Genomic DNA, 19,941 nt, shown 5'->3' with positions numbered 1-19,941 from the left:
ATATAGTTCATCTGGAGGTCATATATGGGTCTTGACCATCAAGTTAACCCTGATGACGATGCAGTTTGGACAGCAAAAACACCAATCATCAGGTTCACTACTGTGGAGATGCACCAGAGTGATCGTGTGAAATTGCAGTTTGGCATGCAACAACAAATTTCAGACCCTCCGACGTGTTTGGAAGACTGGAATCGACAGTGATTCGATGCCCAATGGGGTTATTCCGATTGGAGAGACTTCGCTAAAGAGGTGTGTCGTCATTGGAAGAATCGACGTCGTCACATCTTAAACGAACCAATCATATAAGGCGCTAGACCAACTCAAAATTATATGAATTTGTTTAGGTCGGTTACAGCGACATAGTTTGTGTCTGAGCCGACATATTTGATTGATCCACGCCAACGAGCTCCGTCATCATACGCCCAACAACAAACCCATGCCCAACAACCAACCCCACACCATTACCAAACCCAATAACAATGTCAACTCACCCGAACCCAATGACCCACCTCACAACGTCACCATACCATATACATCCAACCACCAAACATCCAACCGTGCCACCAATACATGCCACAAACCCAAAAACAACAACAAGATCATGACCCATACCACCAACAACCACATGCCTCCATCATATCTTACTATAGCCCTGATGATTCATACGATTCCACACCATCCCACCATAGTCCCCCACCAATCAACATCCAAACATCCCACCGCCAAAGCACCCAACTACATTATGACTTTCTTACACCACAAGAACCATTGCTTTGTTTCCAAAATGATTCAATGTCCCAATTCAACCAACCATACTATCCACTCATAACCCAACTGTAGCGGTAAATTCATGACCACCAAGCTATGGATAAACTTGACGTCAATAAAACCAGATTCGCCATCGCGCTTTTATTATTTCTAAAGGAAATAGGCAAAAGTACGAAAAAAATGCAAAGATAAGAAGTTTTCAAATCAAAACTAATAAAATGTCAGAGATTACAGATAAGAGGGTTGGTTACACAGAGGGAAGATGTTAGCACCCAATGTGTCCTAGGTACTCATAGGGAGCCCTTTTTGTATGTAAGTATTTTTGTTGAAAAGATGTTTGATAAAAATGGAATGGGGGGATGAGAAAAGAATTTATTAATTATATTTTTGTGTTTTACAAGACCTTCGGTCTTATGCCTACATATCAACATAAAAATGAGGGATCAAAACCCTGTAGTTCGTGGTAAAAATTTCAAAGAAGTTGGTGAATTATTTTTAATAAAAAGTTGGTAAAAATGAGAATTTCTTAAAGCACCCTATATCTTTCTACTGCACCACGTGAATTTCCACAAATACCCTCAGTTTCCGGAGATGCATCTTCAGACGCACCTCTTGCACACTCAAGTAAGGTCATTCTGAGAGGCTCCCTATATGTTGGGTAATTTTTATTTCAGAGATGCATCTCTGGAACATTTTAAGAAAAACCTTAATTATTTAACAGTTTAGTATATATTCTGGAGATGCATCTCCGAAATTATGGGCGGAATTTTGAAATTTACGTCACCTTTGCATGTCAGATATTTCCGAAGATGCATCTCAGAAAATATCTGATAAAAGAACCAGCTGCATAATCACGCAACCATTGTTGACATAGTTAGTTTTCAACCAAACCCTTCACCCGAAAAATCCTTCATTCTCAATACATTTTTTCACTCCAAATCTTCATCCTTTTGGTTTATCACATCATAGGGAGAAAAAGAAGATAGAATTCCACGTAAAGATTCTCCTTTTTCCTATGCATTGCTCACATTAATCTTCTATTTTTACTTAAAAAAGTTACGTTGTGTCCGGAAATGTATCTCTGGAATGTATATGAACTTGTTCGGAGATGCATTTCCAGAATTTATTTGTGTTCATTTTTGAAGTCATTATGCAACCGTAATAACGCTTATCTTATATTATGGTTTTAATTGTTTTTATTAGATATGGTGAACCCCAATATCTTCTCAAAATAAGTTGTTTCTCCGAATGTCCAAGGTGTGGTTATTTCTCTGAGTGTTCAAGGTGTTGTTGTGAAGGCGGTAGATTTTGGCAACGACTTTAAAAATAAGCAAGAGTTTGAATCTCGTAATCAAATGCTTCAATGGATTCGTATGGAGGCCTATAAATTTGGATTTGGTGTGGTTATTGGAAGGTCCGATAATGGTTCGGATAGAAGATGCGCCTTTGTGACAATGATTTGCGAAATAAGCAGGAAATATATAACTCCTCTCCATAATTTTAAAAGAGATGACACGGATACAAGAAAATGTGATTGTCCATTTAAGGTTCATGATTACATGTTGGCAAACAAAAATTTAAGATTTAATTTGATATATGGTTTGCATAACCATGATTTATGTTTAAAATTAGTCGGTTATCCTAGTGTCTTCCGGCTCAAGTCGGAAGAGAAGGAATGTGTTCCTGACATAACCTTGAATCTTATTCAATTGAAAAATATACTTGCGACATTGAAACGAAAACGATCCTAAAATATCAAATACCAAGCAAGTGTATAATATTCGGTACCTCACTAATAAGGCGCTTAAGGGGGATAGAATAGAGATGCAACAACTCTTGAAACTGTTGGATGATAACAGTTACATGTCTAGGTACCGAACGTGCGATGATGGAGTTACTGTTAGAGATACTTTTTGGACTCATCCTGATTCCATAAAGTTATTCAACACGTTTCGTACAGTGATCATACTTGATTCAACCTACAAGATTAACAAGTATAAACACCATTATTGGAGATGGTTAGTGTGACCTCGACTAAGAAGACATATTCTGATGGTTTTTCATTTCTTGAGTGTGAAAAAGAGGACACTTTTACTTGGGCATTAGAGGTGTGTCAGACATTGTTGAAGGTACAAGGTGATATGCCTAAAGTGATTCTTACCGACTGCGACACCGCATTGATGAATTCGGTTGGAAAGGTAATAGGATGCAGTTTCAGAGATGCATCTCCGGAACAAGATAATAGGGTGTGGTTCCAGAGATATATCTCCGAAATCAATATGTCAGTTGATGAGTGGTCCATATTGATCTTTTCCTTCTATAAATTTAGGTGCTCTTATGTTATATTTCACACAAGCTGAAAATATCACAAATTTCACAAATAAACATTTATTGGTATGTCACAGATGTCTCCTTCTCTGGATCTACACCCAGATGAATGTTTAAGCTCATCGATTGCATCTCCCTCTAAGATATCAAAGACAAAACCCAATATCTCATACCTTACGGAGATAAAAGAAGGATTATGAGGCTCGAGTACCGTTCACTGTCGATTGACAACAGATGGAAGATTGAGTTCAGAAAATTTGTGCATAAGACGCAAGTGGATGTTAGGGATATGTGGAATACAAATTTCCATTTTGAAACAAAAGTTATGCTCGAGTTGGAAGCGACACTATAAATACCGGTCGAAGATATTCTAAAGATGTGCAAGCGTTCACCGAGATATTGAAATGTAATATTGTAGTTTATGCTGAAATCATCATTGTAATGCTTATTTTATGTTATGAATGTCAATTTCATTTTGGAAAATTACTTTTCGGTTGATTCTGATACTGGTATATCTTCGGAGATGTAACTACGAAATCATTCCGGAGATGGATCTCCGAAATAAAGTAAACAAAAAAAAGGTATACTCAGAATGATCTTTGTTGAGTGTGTGATGGGGTGCATCTAGAAATGTATCTCCAGAATCAGGGGGTATTTATGGAAATTCACATGGTGCATTAGAAATATCTATGGTGCCATAAGAAATTCTATAAAAAAAATAGAAAAAAATGAAGAACATACAAACTGAAATTTAGAGAACAACAACAAAAACTGAAGGACACCTTATCCTTCATTCCTACAACACCAAAACAAAAACAACATTCATCGCTCCCTTACTCCCAAAATTCAATCCCTTTTTTTCTTCAATATTAATTTCAAATCTAAACCCAACTTATTATCTTTCTCCGTCATCCATTCAATCCTTTTATTTCTTCAATATCAATTTCAAATCCAGACCCAACCTATTATTTTTCTCCATCACCCATTTCTCCAGGACAAACACCAATTCATAACCACATCCATCATCAATTTTTGTGACTTAGTAGTAATGAATCACAATAATACTTTATTTCACATACACCACAAACACATGGAAATTTTTGTCAAAATCTACAACCGGTGAAGAACATTAAAGAGAAAGATGAAGAGAAGACTCTTTATTTAATCTACAGAGAATTAGAGAACTATTAGAGAACCATTGTCTTCTTTCTCAAACAATGTTGAAGAGAAGATTTTTTTAGATATGCAAAAGATTGAAGAGCTCTTACCCCTTCTTCTTCAATTTTTAGTTCGGGAAAAAAATCCTTTATGCATATTTTAGGATTTACCTGAGTTTGATTTTTCTTAATATTAATTAAATATTATTTTATTTAATATTTTTTTAATCAATTTAAGTTTGTCAAATCAATTTAAATAAAACAAAAGGATTGTATATCTGATCATTTACATGTTATAATAATTGTGCCACACGTCAATTTTTAAATCAAAAATAGTAAAGAGAGATTAAAACTGATAAAAATAAAATAGAGAAACTGATTTTGTAAGTTAACTAAAATAAAGAGATCAAAATTATAATTTAACCAAAATATAAATACCCCCGTCTATGTTTATTTTCTCTTTTTTATATATATTTATTTACTCCCCATTTTCTCTACATTTTTCATCCTAATATTTTTTTTTATAGATTCTTCTTAATATAATTATAAAATTTATCATTTATTCTCTTAATATAGTTTAATAAAGTAATAACCTAAAATAATATTTTTAGTAATTGAAATATATTTATACAATTTTATTTATAAAATGTTGCGTATTTTTTATTTAGTGATTTTTTTGGGTAATGCTAACTTGTGTCCTAGAGGCACAAGTTAAGAAACTCATTTATAAAAAATTTGTATTGAAAACAATAATTAAAATATTAAATTTTATATTTTTAACATAACCAATACACAATTTCCAAAATAATATTTATTTATTTAATATTTAATTTGTGCCTCTAAACATAAGTTAGCATTATCTTTTTAAATGATGATATTATAGACACTTTTTAACTGACGCAAAACATTTGATAAATACCAACTACTTTTGGTCGCCACTGATGTTTCTTTATAACTAAAAATGACATTTGTTAGGGATTTTTGGTTGTCAAAAATTTTGTTTCAATTAAAAATAAATAAATGAAGTTTGTGGGAGTTTTTAGACCATCGATAATATCATATTGGTGTTTGTAGAGGGCTTTTGATAGCCTATAACATTTGAAACAACTATTTTTTTTTACAGAAAAAAAATCCTTCGAAAATGGACATTAACATAGGCTTTTAGAATGTTTGTGGAGGCTTTTGGATGTAGAAAATGTAAGGTTTTCTTGTAGTATCATTGCTACATTGGGAACAAAATTCCAATGAGCAACATTTAAAAACTATAGTGAACTTAAGTGGATTCTGGAGAGCTATACTAAGAAACACAATTCGAAGGAGAATAAGTAAAAAAGATCGACATGTATAAACTCATATTTCAATTTGTGATTTTTTAATAAAATGATCTTGCGATTTATGAAAGATTTTAGTTGTAAAGGAATTTTCAGTTGTTTTATCAATCATCCTTCACATAGGTGGAGAAGATTGAAATCATAGATGAAGGATGAAGAATGATTGACGAAGAACTGCGAGGAAAAAATGAGTCCACAAAAAATAGTGGGATCTATATAAAATAGTAGGGGAAAAAATGTCAGAATGAACATAATATTAGTGTTTTTTTTTTTAATTATTAACTCTTTGATAGTCCCATGTCAAAGAAAAAAAAAATTCTTCGATAGTCACCACCTCCACCAAGGTTTCATTTATTCTTTGTAAAAGAAGGGAGAAGATTAATGTCCCATAAAAATTGACATATTTGTGTTGTCTTTAATTTTTAAGAAATACATTAAATGATTTTGTTTTAATATTTAAATGAATTTTATCAACTAAAGTATTATTATTAAGAATAGTCAGCAGTTAGTAGAGTAATTAGGAGAGTTGAACTTCAATAAATAAAAGTAAAAAAATGTTAGCATGTACCATAAGAGAAAATGCTAAAGAATTCAAAATATAATTTTTTTAAAAGTCGTGCGTTTAATTGTTCAAAAGTTTAAAGGTACATGGTTATTTCCTATACAATTTTTTTACTTTAAGTTTAACCATAATCATCTATTAGTGAAAAAAGTAATTAATATTTCAGGGGTATTCTAAAATATGACAATTATCTTTCTTCTCACTAGAGTCTCAAGGAGAAACATCATGTTTATAAATAATTTTACTTTAGAAATAAAAGAAATGACCTTAAAATATATTGACCCTTTTTTTTTTCGTATCCTCCAACTTTGATATTTTTTTAATATATATATTTTAAGACTAAAATTAATGATGCGAGATGTTTCGAATCATATGGACAACATAAAACATGATGTAGAATTAGGGATGGTAAAGCGGGTCCGGCCCGTTGGGCATGCCAGTTTTGCCCGCACTTTATTGCGAGGCAGACTAAGGATTTACGCTCTCACTCTCTAATGTGTCCGCCCCGTTTTTTCGCGGATTTTTGTGGGCACGTGCATTTACATAAATTTTTGCATTTTTAGACTTAAAGAGGTCAGTGCCCGCGGGCTTTCCCTGCCCCGCCCTCACTTTTTTGCGGGGTGAGCCTAAGTTTTAGTCTCACATCCTCAATAATGACCGTCCCGCCCCCTTTTTTTGCGGACTTTTGCGGGGCGGGCCTAAACGGGATGGGCATGCCCGTTTGCCACCCCTATGTAGAATTACTCAAATTGATTAATTATTTATAATTTTAAAGTTGAAACTAAAACTTTTATAAAAACTTCTTATATTTTAATATGTAATGATGATTCCACGTTATTATATTGTATGTCACATCTTAAAAATATGTCATACTCGGCGCGAAAAATACGATCACGAGCGATCGCACGTTTGAAGGTGATAAATAAAATCGCAATCGAATTTTAGTTTGTTCTAAAAAAGAAAGGAGAAAATATCAATAAAACCTCTAAAAATGACAAATATATGATCGTCGCAACCAAATCGAATTCGGGAGTCGATTATGCAAGGAAGAAGATATTAGCATCTCTCACATCTGTTGTACTCAACGAGAACGATTTAGTTAATTTTGTGTTAAGTGTTAGCTTAAAAATGTTTGCGCTTCTCTGGATATTAAAAGTTTGAGAAAAAAAGAGAAGGACTAAAAATAGAGTTTTTATAAGGGTGTCTGACCACACTTTGAATTTCGCTCCTACGTATCTTCATGTGCAATGGAGAACTCAAGGCTACGTAATTCTGGGTAGCAAAATTTTGTTGGTTGGTCGATTTTAGCGAAAGGTACTTACTTCACATTCAAATGGAAAAATATTGCTTGTTACCCAAACATGAAGAAGTGAACATTTGCATCACATCCGAATGTACAACATAACTTGGATTATCATAGAGTTATGTTCTCATCGCATTCGAGCGAAAAGCATTAGAACTCCTTGTGCATGGTAGGAACGTAGCATTGTTTGCATCGTCTCGGAATGGACAAAGCATCTTTTGTTTGTGAAAAGGGTTTGAGGTTTAAGGCAAAAAAACAAAAGGTTTAAATGTGTTAGATTGAATTTAATTAGAAAAAGTGATTATTTATTTTATTATTTTTAATTAATAAAAGAAATAAAAATGACTGTATAATAGTGAGAAGATGGTGTTATTAAGTTGATTATGGTTTCGAGAAAAGTCTTTTTTGATTTTTATTCATCATAATTTAAATTATCTAAAATAAATATTTTCATTTTTAATAAACGAGCAAAATATAAATAATCACACACACACACACGCACACGCACACGCACACGCACACACACATGCCAACCAAAGGCCCAAAAACCCTAAGGGAATAACCTTGTTCTGGAGTTAATAGGTTGACTCAATAAAAACTATTTTATCTGAAAACTAAATCAGGGGTGCTTGATTTTCATACCTAATAGAGATCAAAGGAAACCAAAGGCTAAGATTGCAAATACACGCTAAGGGGCTCAGACGCAATCCATCTGTTGATTAGACTGAGTCAACTGATCCAAGGGACCATGACTCAGCCACGTGCTAACAAATCCCCGGAGGAGGGAGGCGCTACACAAGTGGACTCGGAAAGAGAGAAACTTTATTTCCTCTTTCTTTTTCTCTCTTATGGCCTCAATATCCTCTCTTCTCTCTCTTCATAAAAAAACATGAACCAGCCCAGAAAATAGGTGGTGGTAGATCAACGTCGGTTTTCCTCAAGAACAATACGACGAGGCATATGAAGATCCACGGCGGAGCAGATGAACACCATAACGGTTTTCATCATGCAACCTCCAGACCACCACCTGAGTTCAAAACAAACCCTTCGCCTTTTGAAATCAAACCTTCTGAGTCCAAATTTGGACTCAAAAACACCAAAAAAATCCTAAAAACCCTAAATCGAACATATTACAGACAAAACTAGAATTCCCATAAACCAAAAATTAACCCCAATCACATTAATATGGTGAAATCAACCCATAAGGGAAGACTTATCAAGAAACATACAACAATAACAAGGTATAAAACACGAAGGAAGTGGAAAAAGATACGGGTCCCGATTAATTCACTGGTGTAATCGATTGTCATTTAATCTTTTTTCCAAAAATACACAGCTGCAAGTTGATTATCATATAATGTCAATCGATTGTCATTGGTGAAATTTCCAAAAATAAAGGCCTGCAATCAATTTTCATCTAATGTCAATCGATTATCATCATGAATTTTTCCAGAAATCTCAGTTTTTAATATACGTTCTTCATCCCCTTCATCCCTAAACCTCCATACATGATCCCAACCAATAATCTCAAAATCAATTAACCCAAAATACGAATTTAACAGTGAATCATGTTATCACAGTCATCAACATATTACAATACACAATTTTATCATGATCCATAGTAATTCATTATGCAATTCCATCAACCATTCACCAACAATCATATTCATAATCCAAGCATTCAAACATTCATTAGTGGCAGAATTTTATACATGTATAGTCATGATGATTCAAACACAATTTTAGTCACCAATCACATGTATAATCACAACCAATTCATCAATTTCCAAATTTCTCATACAATATTAATTCATCAAAACTAATTTATACAACCCTAATGAGAGCAAGGACCTCCCTTTTCTACCCTATCATGCAATACACCCATAGTGAATGTTATTTCTCCCTCTTACCTTAGATTTTTCAGCAACAACAACAAGGCAAGCAGCTCCTACAGAATCCCTCTCTCAAACCCTTGTTTTCCCTTTCTCCCCCTTACCTTAGGTTTTGAAGTTTGACATAACATAAGTGATATGTTACAGGTTCTCACATAACAGACATGATAAGGTTATGGCTTCTTACATAACAAAAGGAAGGCAATGCAGTTTCTCATAAAATGATAAAGATGAGTTGCAACTTCTCACATAACAAGGGAAGTATTCTGGTTTATCACATATAGGTAATGATAAATTTATGGTTTCTCACATAAAGGTAATGATGATGTTATGGTCTCTCACATGAAAATCAAAGATAGGTTACAGATTCTCACGTAACAAATAGTTAACGAGTTATGGCTTCTCACAAAGCAAAAATGATAAGTTATGGCTTCTCACATAACAAAATGAAAGGTCCTGGCTTCTCACATAAAAATAATGACAAGTTATGGCTTCTCACGCAACGAAAGATGAATGAGTTAAAAGGCTCTATATTCTTATAGAACAAATATGATAGTGGGTTACGAATTCTCACATAAGAAATTATGAAAGCGTTTTGGTTTCTCACAAAATGATAAAGATGGGAAATGATTTGCTGAGTAAATTACGGATTCTCATATAACAAGTTTGAATGGTTCTAGGTTCTCATAAAATGATAACAATATGTTATGGATTCTCACATAACAGAAAGGTGACACGTTATAGATTCTCACGTAACGAAAAAGAAAGGCCCGAGGTTCTCACAAAATAAAGGACATGTTATAGATTCTCACATAAAAGGTGAAAGGGTTCTGGCTTCTCACAAAACAAATATGATAATGGGTTATGGGTTCTTATGTAACATTAATGAAAGCCTTCTGATTTCTCATAGAATGACAAGTGATGGCTTCTCATATAACAAAAAGCAAAATTATGGCTTCTCACATAACAAAGACAGGTAGGTTATAAATTCTCACGTAATAAATGGAAGGTTCTAGCTTCTCATAGAATTAGGAGTAAATTGTGGATTCTCACATAACAAAAAGGTGACAGGTTCTCACAGAACAAGAAGTAAGTTATGGATTCTCACATAACGAAAATGAAACGGTTTTGGCTTCTCACAGACCAATAGGGCAAGTTACATTTTTCACGTAACAAGATATGAAAGGTTCTGGCTTCTCACAGAACAATAAGGATAAATTATGGCTTCTCACATAACAATAAAGGTAGGTTACGGATTCTCACGTGATACTAATGAAAGGTTCTAGCTTCTCACAGAATAAAGTGACAAGTTACGACTTCTCATATAAACACTAGCGGGTAATTGCAGATTCTCGCATAACAATACATAATGATTCTGGATTCTCACCAAACAAGGTAATAGGTTATGGATTCTCACATAATATAAAGAAAGGCTCAGGATTCTCACTGAACAATAAAAGTTTATGTATTCTCACATAACAAGAAGGCAGGGCTCTAGATTCTCACATAATTATAAAGATGATATCCGATAACTCATGGATTCAACAAGCTTTTGAACTTGGTTGGACAAGAAAATAGCCTTTATAGATGCCAAACGATGAACTTTAAAACTTAGGTAATAAATTTTCCTGTCACACTAAAGACAAGTCTCCGCTACCTTAATTACATGTTGTCCAAAGCCACTAAAGCCTATCAATGGCTTTAAGAATGTGTTATCCATAATGGTTTTTTTAGAATTTTAATTTCATGCTCAATGGAAGAAACCCTCTTTTCTAAGGCCAAAAGCCACAACATTGTTACTTTATTCTCTTCAATAATGATGTCCACCAAAATCTCAGTATGATTTCTTTCCTTATGCAAGAATTTGATTTGGTATTGAAGATATTTTTCAACTAACTGGTGATTCCCCATAACCTTGTTTAAACCCTTCCACTAGTGACGAAGCTTGTCATCACATTTTTTATTGGCTTTGTCAAGTTTAAATTGAACTCATAGAAGAGCCTCAATATCTTTTTAAGATTCATATCTCAATCAATCAAATTCAACGTTGAGTTGAGCTTCCCTTAATGTCTGAGTACCATATGGAGTAAAGAAGTGACATGTTAAGGCCACTGATTTGTCCATGTAAGGAATACACATAGCCATTGAAGATTTAAGGCCAAGAGTTCCCATATAAAAAACCCATTATGATTATTCATCATGAACCACAACCCAAAGCACAAACAAATAAGAATGGAGATCTCATCCCTTGTGACAAAAAGGCAAGTAATAAGAAAGGAAAAGAAAGATTAGAGCATTACAAGTAAAACCCTGGAATGCATTGGGATCAACCGAGATCTCATACCTTATGACAAAAAGTAAAGATAAATAATCAACTAGGTACATTGGAATTCTCCCATTTAAATAATCGACACAACCCTTTTATCTTCTGGAACGAAAATCTCCCTCTTTTAGTTTCTCTAGGCCAAAGTGCAACTCCTTTGGATTCACCATGAAATGATCATTTATCCATCAATGAAAAAAAGTGTCTGACAATAGCCTCCAATGAGACATATTGAATCATGGGTAAATCAGGATAACATATAGAGAACCACGAAGCGTACACAAAAATATTCCACTAGTAGATAACCACAATGTGGGGGTACGAGTTTATAGATATGGAATGATGAGGTGAATGTCACCAAACCATGCCTACTTCCAAAAAATTCCATGGTAATTTGGAATATGGCACAAAACATTGAAGCTTGATGGCTTATTAGGAGGAAAGTGCATAAGTGTTAGAAATATCAAATATTGTTCCAAGAGGGAGGAAAGATCATGGAGGGAGCCAACCTCAAACTTGACAACAAGTGACACTCAAATAAGGTAAAAGGAAAACAAAACAATAATCATTGAAAATAATATCGTACATAGGGAATAAATATAAAGGAAACTATATACAAATTCGATCATTTGGACCGGGAAGTACCATGGCAAAATCATCGGGTTTGTGAAAAGAGGTACGGGCATCAAAATGATTCAACTATTTTAGACCCGGGTAAAGGAATCAACAACCTATACACATTTTATTTATAATGGTACCCAAATGCTCCATTTATTTCAGGACAATTAACCCACTAGGGAAACCACAAACCATCACTCATTGTTACATGACCAAGGAAAATGGTAAATAAGACTAATATTCCCCCAAAAACATTCCCTGAGTAAAGTGTTACTTATCAAATACCCTCGGGCATAAGGAGACAATCAAAACCTGATACAAGCAAACCTAGGTAGTTGCATTTCCCCATGTCATAATGATTAACTTACAACATAGGAGAGATGGCGACCCTTACCTAAGAACACTGAGAGCATGATCAAGGTACATTATGTCACACTAAGCAATAAAATCAAGAAAGAAGAATAAGCCAAACTGACATTCTCCTCTCATTAAGACTTTACTTGTCACAATATTTCACTAATGAAGGGTCTACCTACAATTGATAAAATAACTCTAAAATAAACGCACAAATATCTACTTCAGAATACAAACCAAAGTACAACAAATAAATTGTATTAGATCGAGTCTCCTCTCCGACACATGACGAGATAGAAAACCAGCCAAATGAACTCGAAGTTTGATGAAGTAAAAAAAAACATAAAATATGAGAGGGTGTGGGTAAAGACGAAACCAAGTTGAAAGCCTCCCCTGACTACACTAGAGTTAACTTTAAGGGTAATTGTTCCTACCCATTATACAACTATTGTAACAATCAAAAGACACAAAACCCAAAGGTGTGAAGCCCAATAAAGAAAGATTCACTTTTTGTTGTATATCCTAGTGACTTCAATCCAAAGACATCATGGGATAAAATTTTGTACCTACAATTGTAAAATGAAGGAATGTTCTAGGTTCTCAAGAACAAGCGTTGATCTTTCTTAAGAGAGCGCATGATCCGAGAAAAGGATTGAAAAAGGAATGCTAAATGACAAAAGAAATATTACTCTGACACTTGTCGATCTGGATGTTGATTTTACACCTGAAGATTCTAGGCATCTAAAAAACTCATAAAAACCCTTATATAAGAGAAGACCACGTGTGTCAAATTAGGGTACACATTTTTTATAGTCATTGACTTTAGTGTCAAAGTGTTTGCAAGTACCACTCCCACTTTGCTCATATCGACAGACAACAAAGTATCTTTATTCTTAAAGGTGCTTAAACTTGACCAACTTCACAATCAAATCAATGATTTTTTTACCGAAAGGATCAATTACTTTATTTTTTCTATCATTTTTTCTTCTCTATTCTCTTTATAATTTCAATTTTAAATTAGTTTTACAATATCTTACTCTTTCTTTCTCCATTAATAACTTTTTTTCATGTAATTTAAAGGGTTAAATATACTTTTCATCTCTAAATACTCCAAAATCCGGTTTTAGTCCCTATAAAAATTTTCTTCAAAGAATGGTCCTCCTAAAGTTTCCAGTCCCCAATTTTGGTCTATGTCGTCTATTTCTTTTAACAGAAGCTGACATGGACGTATTGGTGGCAATTTCTTTTAAAAAGCTTAGTAATCAAGTGGCACGTGATGGGATGATAACATGAAATGGGTTTACATTTTACATTTGGTTATTCTAAGATTAAATTTGGTTACATTTAAGCAAAGAACCCTAACGCCTCTCTTTTTCTCTCTCCTTCTCTCGATTTTCTCTCTCTCTCTCTCTCTCTCTCTCTCTCTCTCTCTCTCTCTCTCTCTCTCTCTCTCTCTCTCTCTCTCTCTCTCCATTCTAAAGGTTATCTCTTCTTCATGTGATAGTTTCTAAACTCCATTTCCAGTTGGTCGACTTCGCCTATTGTTGCATTAAGTGTTTTGTTTTATTTGCAGCTTTGTGACACGAAATTGAGAAGTTTATGTTTCAGAGAAGGAAAAATAGGTTCTTTTTGTTATAGTCCCAAGCTGTGTGTATTAAAAGGTGCTTGTGGTCTAAGTCGTCATCTAAAGTAAAAGTATGGTGGGGATATTATTGACTGTTGTGGGAAGAGATCCCAATGACCAATGTTTACTTATTTCATTTGGAGTAGTAGAAATTGAAACCAAGGATATTTGGAGTTGGTTTATTAAGCTTCTTCTTGATGACATTAGTGAAAGGAGCTGGTGTTTTATTTTTTACAAACAAAAGGTATGTCATCTTCCTTTTATATTTAGTTAATTAGATGATGATTTATAACTGATTTGTTTTATTTTTGTTGTAGGGTTTGGTTCATGTATTTGAGGAGCAGTACCCAGAACTTGAACACAGGTTTTGTGTAAGACATGTATATGTTAACCTTAAGAAGAGGTTTGGAGGTTGAACACTGTTTAGGGATCTCATGATGGATGTAACAAAGGCAATATTTTTAAGGCACGTGAGCAATATATGTAGAAAATCAAGGAGGTCAGTATAGATGCTTATTTCAAACTTGGTTTAGAACCTGGTCTGGGACTTGGTTTGGACATGGTTTTAATAGGTACCATAAGATATACCTTGATATACTACAATCATTGTTGAATAAAGTCAAGAATTAAGACAATAGCGTTCTTGACATTCACCCTATTAGTATTTACATAAGCACTGCCAAACCAGCACACCCTATAAACGCAACCCCTTAAAATTCATCTTGTGTTAGAACCTTCATTGATAAAGTACCCAAAATGGCTAAGTCCAAATCCTTCAAACCTCCAGAAGTTGTGAATCCAACGACCAATGATCGTGTAAGTATGATTATGTCAAAATTTTAGCATTCATGTAGTTTTACACACATAGAAAACATGTCACATGTCTTACATCCCATCATAGGTAAAAGTATGATTTTAAAGAGGAATAAAGTCTAGCATGCTACATTTCATACTAGAAAGAGTGAAAGAGGCGTGTCTCTCAAAACAAAAGACATCGTGGGGTTTGGAAAATATCTAGACGGTCCAGTAGTAATTCCTGAAGAGGATACATCAATAGGTGTAAGTGGGAGTGCTAGGAGAATGAAAAGTTGGGATCAATTCACGAGGGCTTAACCCAATGAAGATAAGAAGAGAAATTGAAGAAGTGATGATATTTTGAAGCTGTAATTTGTCTATATAATGAACAAAACAATATTTAGTTGGTTTTGAACAACTTGTCTGTATTAAACTGTATTTTGCATTAGGACTATGTAGAACAAATGTTAAAATTAAGTTGTACTTTGTATTTTGGTTATGCTACAAGCATTAAGTCTTACTTTGTTATAAGTAGTATTAAGTTGTATTTTATCATGAATGAATCATATGATGTTTTTTATTTTAAAATTATTATCAAATGTTAGGCCAAATGAAGGAAAAATTATACAATAATTTATATCACATGTTAGGCCAAATAAAGGTAAAACTATGCAATTTCTGTTAAATGTTAGGCATACCCTATCAAATTTGTGTCACACATTATGCTATCATAGGTATACTAAAGTAGGCGAAAATTATACAAATTTCTGCCAAAATCAAAAGCAATTTTTACAGGTTTAGTCTAAAAACAATACCACATTGAACCCTAATTTGTCAAAATTATATGTTTAGTATGTCACAAACACAGACATTATATTAAAAAACAATCATTACATTAAAAAAAAAATTACATAAGACTAACATAACTTTATTTCAACAATTACATCTATATAAAGTACATATTAATCATAAGAGAAACTACAAAACACAAGTTTTTTTCAGCATAAGTCTCTGAATTCAATTTCGACGGCAGCTTCTTGTTCTTCTTCATTGAATCTCCATACGACTCCCTCAACACCCCCACAATCTCCAAATCCTTCAATTATTTTGATGCTAATTTTTCAAAACTTTTAAAAGAGAAATGTATATTTTCTTAGAAAATATTTTTATCTTGATTATTTTGCATGTATACTTAGGAAACACATTAGTATTCAACCTATAAAATTAAATAAACACTTCACTATATTAAAAATTGCCATGAATTGAAAAATTGCATTCGTTGTTAAAATGAACTTTAGTGTGGGACTAAAAGAGAATTTTTTTTGGAATAGTAATAATCAAGAGCTCCAATCCAAGGCTCCGGGAGCAATAATAAGGTTTAAATCAGTCAATATTCAATTATACACATTAAATGGCCTGTGTACGTTGAAAAGAATTTAAAGCCCTTTATTAAAAAGAAAATATGATTAAGTCAGCACACCAACTATTCCAACTACTATAACGTGTGCCAGGGATATTTTTTTAAGAATTTTAAATATAAAAAATATTTTATAAAAAAATTAATCATTTCAATTTTCAATTCATATATAAATTATGATAATTATTTAGAATATAAACAATGTAACATCAATTAATTGCTCCAAGTTACAGGTCTACTACATATTAGATTCACCCTTTTCAAGCTACTATATTTTTTTAATTAATTTTGTATAAAACTTGTTTTATTAAATTATATTTTATATAAAACTTGTTTTATTATATAATAGTAACACTTCCTTTTTACAAAAAAAATTATACATAATAACTCAAATCACTTCCATAAAATAATATAAAAAAATATTTTCTCTTAATTCAGCTTTTAACATGCAACAATATTAAATTTTTTTGAAATTTTGTTTTACTGTATATTATAACTCTCCCGATTTAATGAATTAATCTCATCAATTACGTGCAAAAGATATCGATTTGTATTAAAAAAAAACTATGCAAACAATATTTCTTCACCAGCTCCTTCATTTATTTCTCGCAATAAATGTAACCGTGTAAGTGTATTTGTTAAATAAAATGTGAGTTGTTCATGTTGAATGCTTTATTCATAGTCATTATCAAAAGAGTAAAGATTCCACCACCTTACCATAAATAAATCATAATGGCAAGAGAAAGGCCCAACTTTTCCTCACTTGATTAATATTTTCAATAAGAATTATTAGAGAAATCAATAACATTAATACCAAGTTTGATTGAAAAATAACTAAAATTTTGACACTACATAACTATACAAACTATCTTATTGTTTATTTATATGGATATGGATATGTATAGTTTGACATTTGGGTCATCCTGAATTAATTTTAACTATATAGAATTGATTCTATGTTTAATTATTTTCGAACAAAATTGATTATGTTTTATCAAATTAATTTTATTTGAAAATAGAATTTATAAGTGTAAATAAAATAGAATTTAGAAGAGAAAAGAATTATATTTTATTTTTAAAAAGATTTAAAAATACTTATATGAAACTTTATATTATTTAAATATAATTTCTTATAAAATTAATTAGCTGTTGTTTTTGTTTTAGTTAAGTAAGTAATTGAAAAAGTAAATAAGCATTTTAGTTAATTTCTATAATTTGAATAAATTATAATATTAGTATAAATAAAATTTAGGAATTTTATATGTCTTTGAAAGAAATTTAGGAAAAAAAACATTTGACAAGATACAAGTGGTACTAACAAATAAAGTTTATTCTCTCTCTCTCTTTCTTTCTTCTCATATTAGAAGAGAAAATAAAAGGGTATGAAACCCACCATTATTATTTTTTTCTTCTCTTCTTCTTTCCATACCATTCTTTGCATACCAATCAAGAGAGTTTACTTTCTCTCTCTCTCTCTCTCTCTCACACACACACACACACACACACACAACTACATAAAAGCCATTTCACAACGGTTGAAAAAGAAGTACTACCATGCATGACCAACTGTAGGAAGTAGGGGGTGGTTTTATGTATGATATTTTCCACCACAGTTGTGCGTCCGTGATTATACGTTATGTAGCACACTACCTATCACAATTGTTACTTTAAACAACCGTTGTGATATTCTTAACGCATAACATTTAACAACATTTCATATAAATAAATATTGTGATATATACAATGAGTTTATTATAAATTATATGGAATGTTTATTTCGTCAATGCTAACTAAACATATAACCTTTTAATCTGATCTAGAATATTATAACATGACAAATTAAGTTATATTAGAAGAACAAATTCACGTTCAATGCTTGACAAGAGTTATTCAACTAAGTTATCCGTATTTTTCTCTTTAACTGTTAGAATTTTGTTTAATTCTCCTAGTTCTTCCACCTCCCCTTCCTTCACCTCTAATTCATTTTGTAAAATATTATTTACTATGCAAACAAAATTAGAGGTGGAGAAAGGGGATGTGGAAGAACTAAAAGTAGTAAGTAAAGTTCTAACGGTTAAAGAACGAAATGCAAATAACAAGCTGAAGAATTCTTGTCAAGAATTGAACGTGTACATATTTTCTAATATAACTTTATCTATCATCTTGCAATTTTCTAATGCTATCTGAAAATTTATATATTCGGTAAGGGATTGGAGAAATACTCAAACCACATAAGATATAATAAACTCATCTTTTAAACAAACATTAACAACAACAAACCTTAAACAACATACAAAATACAAAAAAAATATATCAACGTATAGAATGTTTCAAAAACATACATGTCCCATAATGACATCCACAATGAAATTGTTGGAAATCCCCCAAAGTCTATGGAGAATTTCAATCAATCTTGATGAACAAGGTTGTTATTACCCACACAATATCAAAGAAAAAGAAGAACAATGGAGAAAGAAAGAGTGTATAGAACAATGAAGGAGAAGAAGAATTAAATTCTATAGAGTTTCTCTCTGCCCACAAACTATGGAAAACTTGATTCACTTTTCAACTGCAAAATACTGTGAATTACAACTACTGTGAATACTCTATTCACCTCTGTTACAAAAATAAGGGTTACCCTCTCTATTTATAGATTTAGGTTAACTTGGACCTCAAGCCAAAGCCCAAAACTATAAAAGCCCAAAATTATAAGAGCCCAAAATAGCTAACACTACTCAACACATTAAGTGGTTCTACACTTCCTTGTTTTGTCGAGCAACCTGCTTTGACACAAGGAATTATAATTCAACACATCACCTAATTCATTATGTCTAAGCTATCTACATTCATCATAGCTCTTAGTCTTCTGAACACTTCGACCTGCACTCCCTTTGTCATGATGTCTGCAATCTGATTCTCAGTTCTACAGTGTTCCACATTCATCTTCCCACATGCTACCTGCTCTCGAAGATAATGGAACCTCATTTGTATGTGCTTGTTTCGACCATGTGCTATCAGATTCTTCGCCAGATTGATAGTTGACATGTTGTCGATCTTCATGGTAATTGCTCCATGACTCTTCGATGTTATCTCTTCGACCAGATTCACCATCCACGTTGCTTGACATGCACAAAGAGAAGCAGTTATGTATTCTGCTTCGCATGATGATAATGCCACTACTGGCTCCTTTCTTGAACTCCAAGCAACTGGTGCACCACCTAGCATAAACACATAGCCAACTGTGGATTTTCGATCCTCAGCATCACTGCACCAACTTGAGTCGGTGTATCCCACTAATTTGCATTCTTTTCCTTCATCAGCTGCAGGAAAAAAATGCCATAGTCGAGAGTTCCTTTCAATTACCTTAGTATCCTCTTCGCCGCTGCTAGATGTGATACCTTTGACTTCTGCAGGAACCTACTCACCATACCTACATTGTATGCTAAGTCAGGCCTTGTGTGACAAAGGT

Source organism: Lathyrus oleraceus, chromosome 4, assembly GCF_024323335.1.
Source record: "Lathyrus oleraceus cultivar Zhongwan6 chromosome 4, CAAS_Psat_ZW6_1.0, whole genome shotgun sequence".
Lineage (NCBI taxonomy): Eukaryota > Viridiplantae > Streptophyta > Magnoliopsida > Fabales > Fabaceae > Lathyrus > Lathyrus oleraceus.
This window is presented reverse-complemented; position numbering follows the sequence as displayed.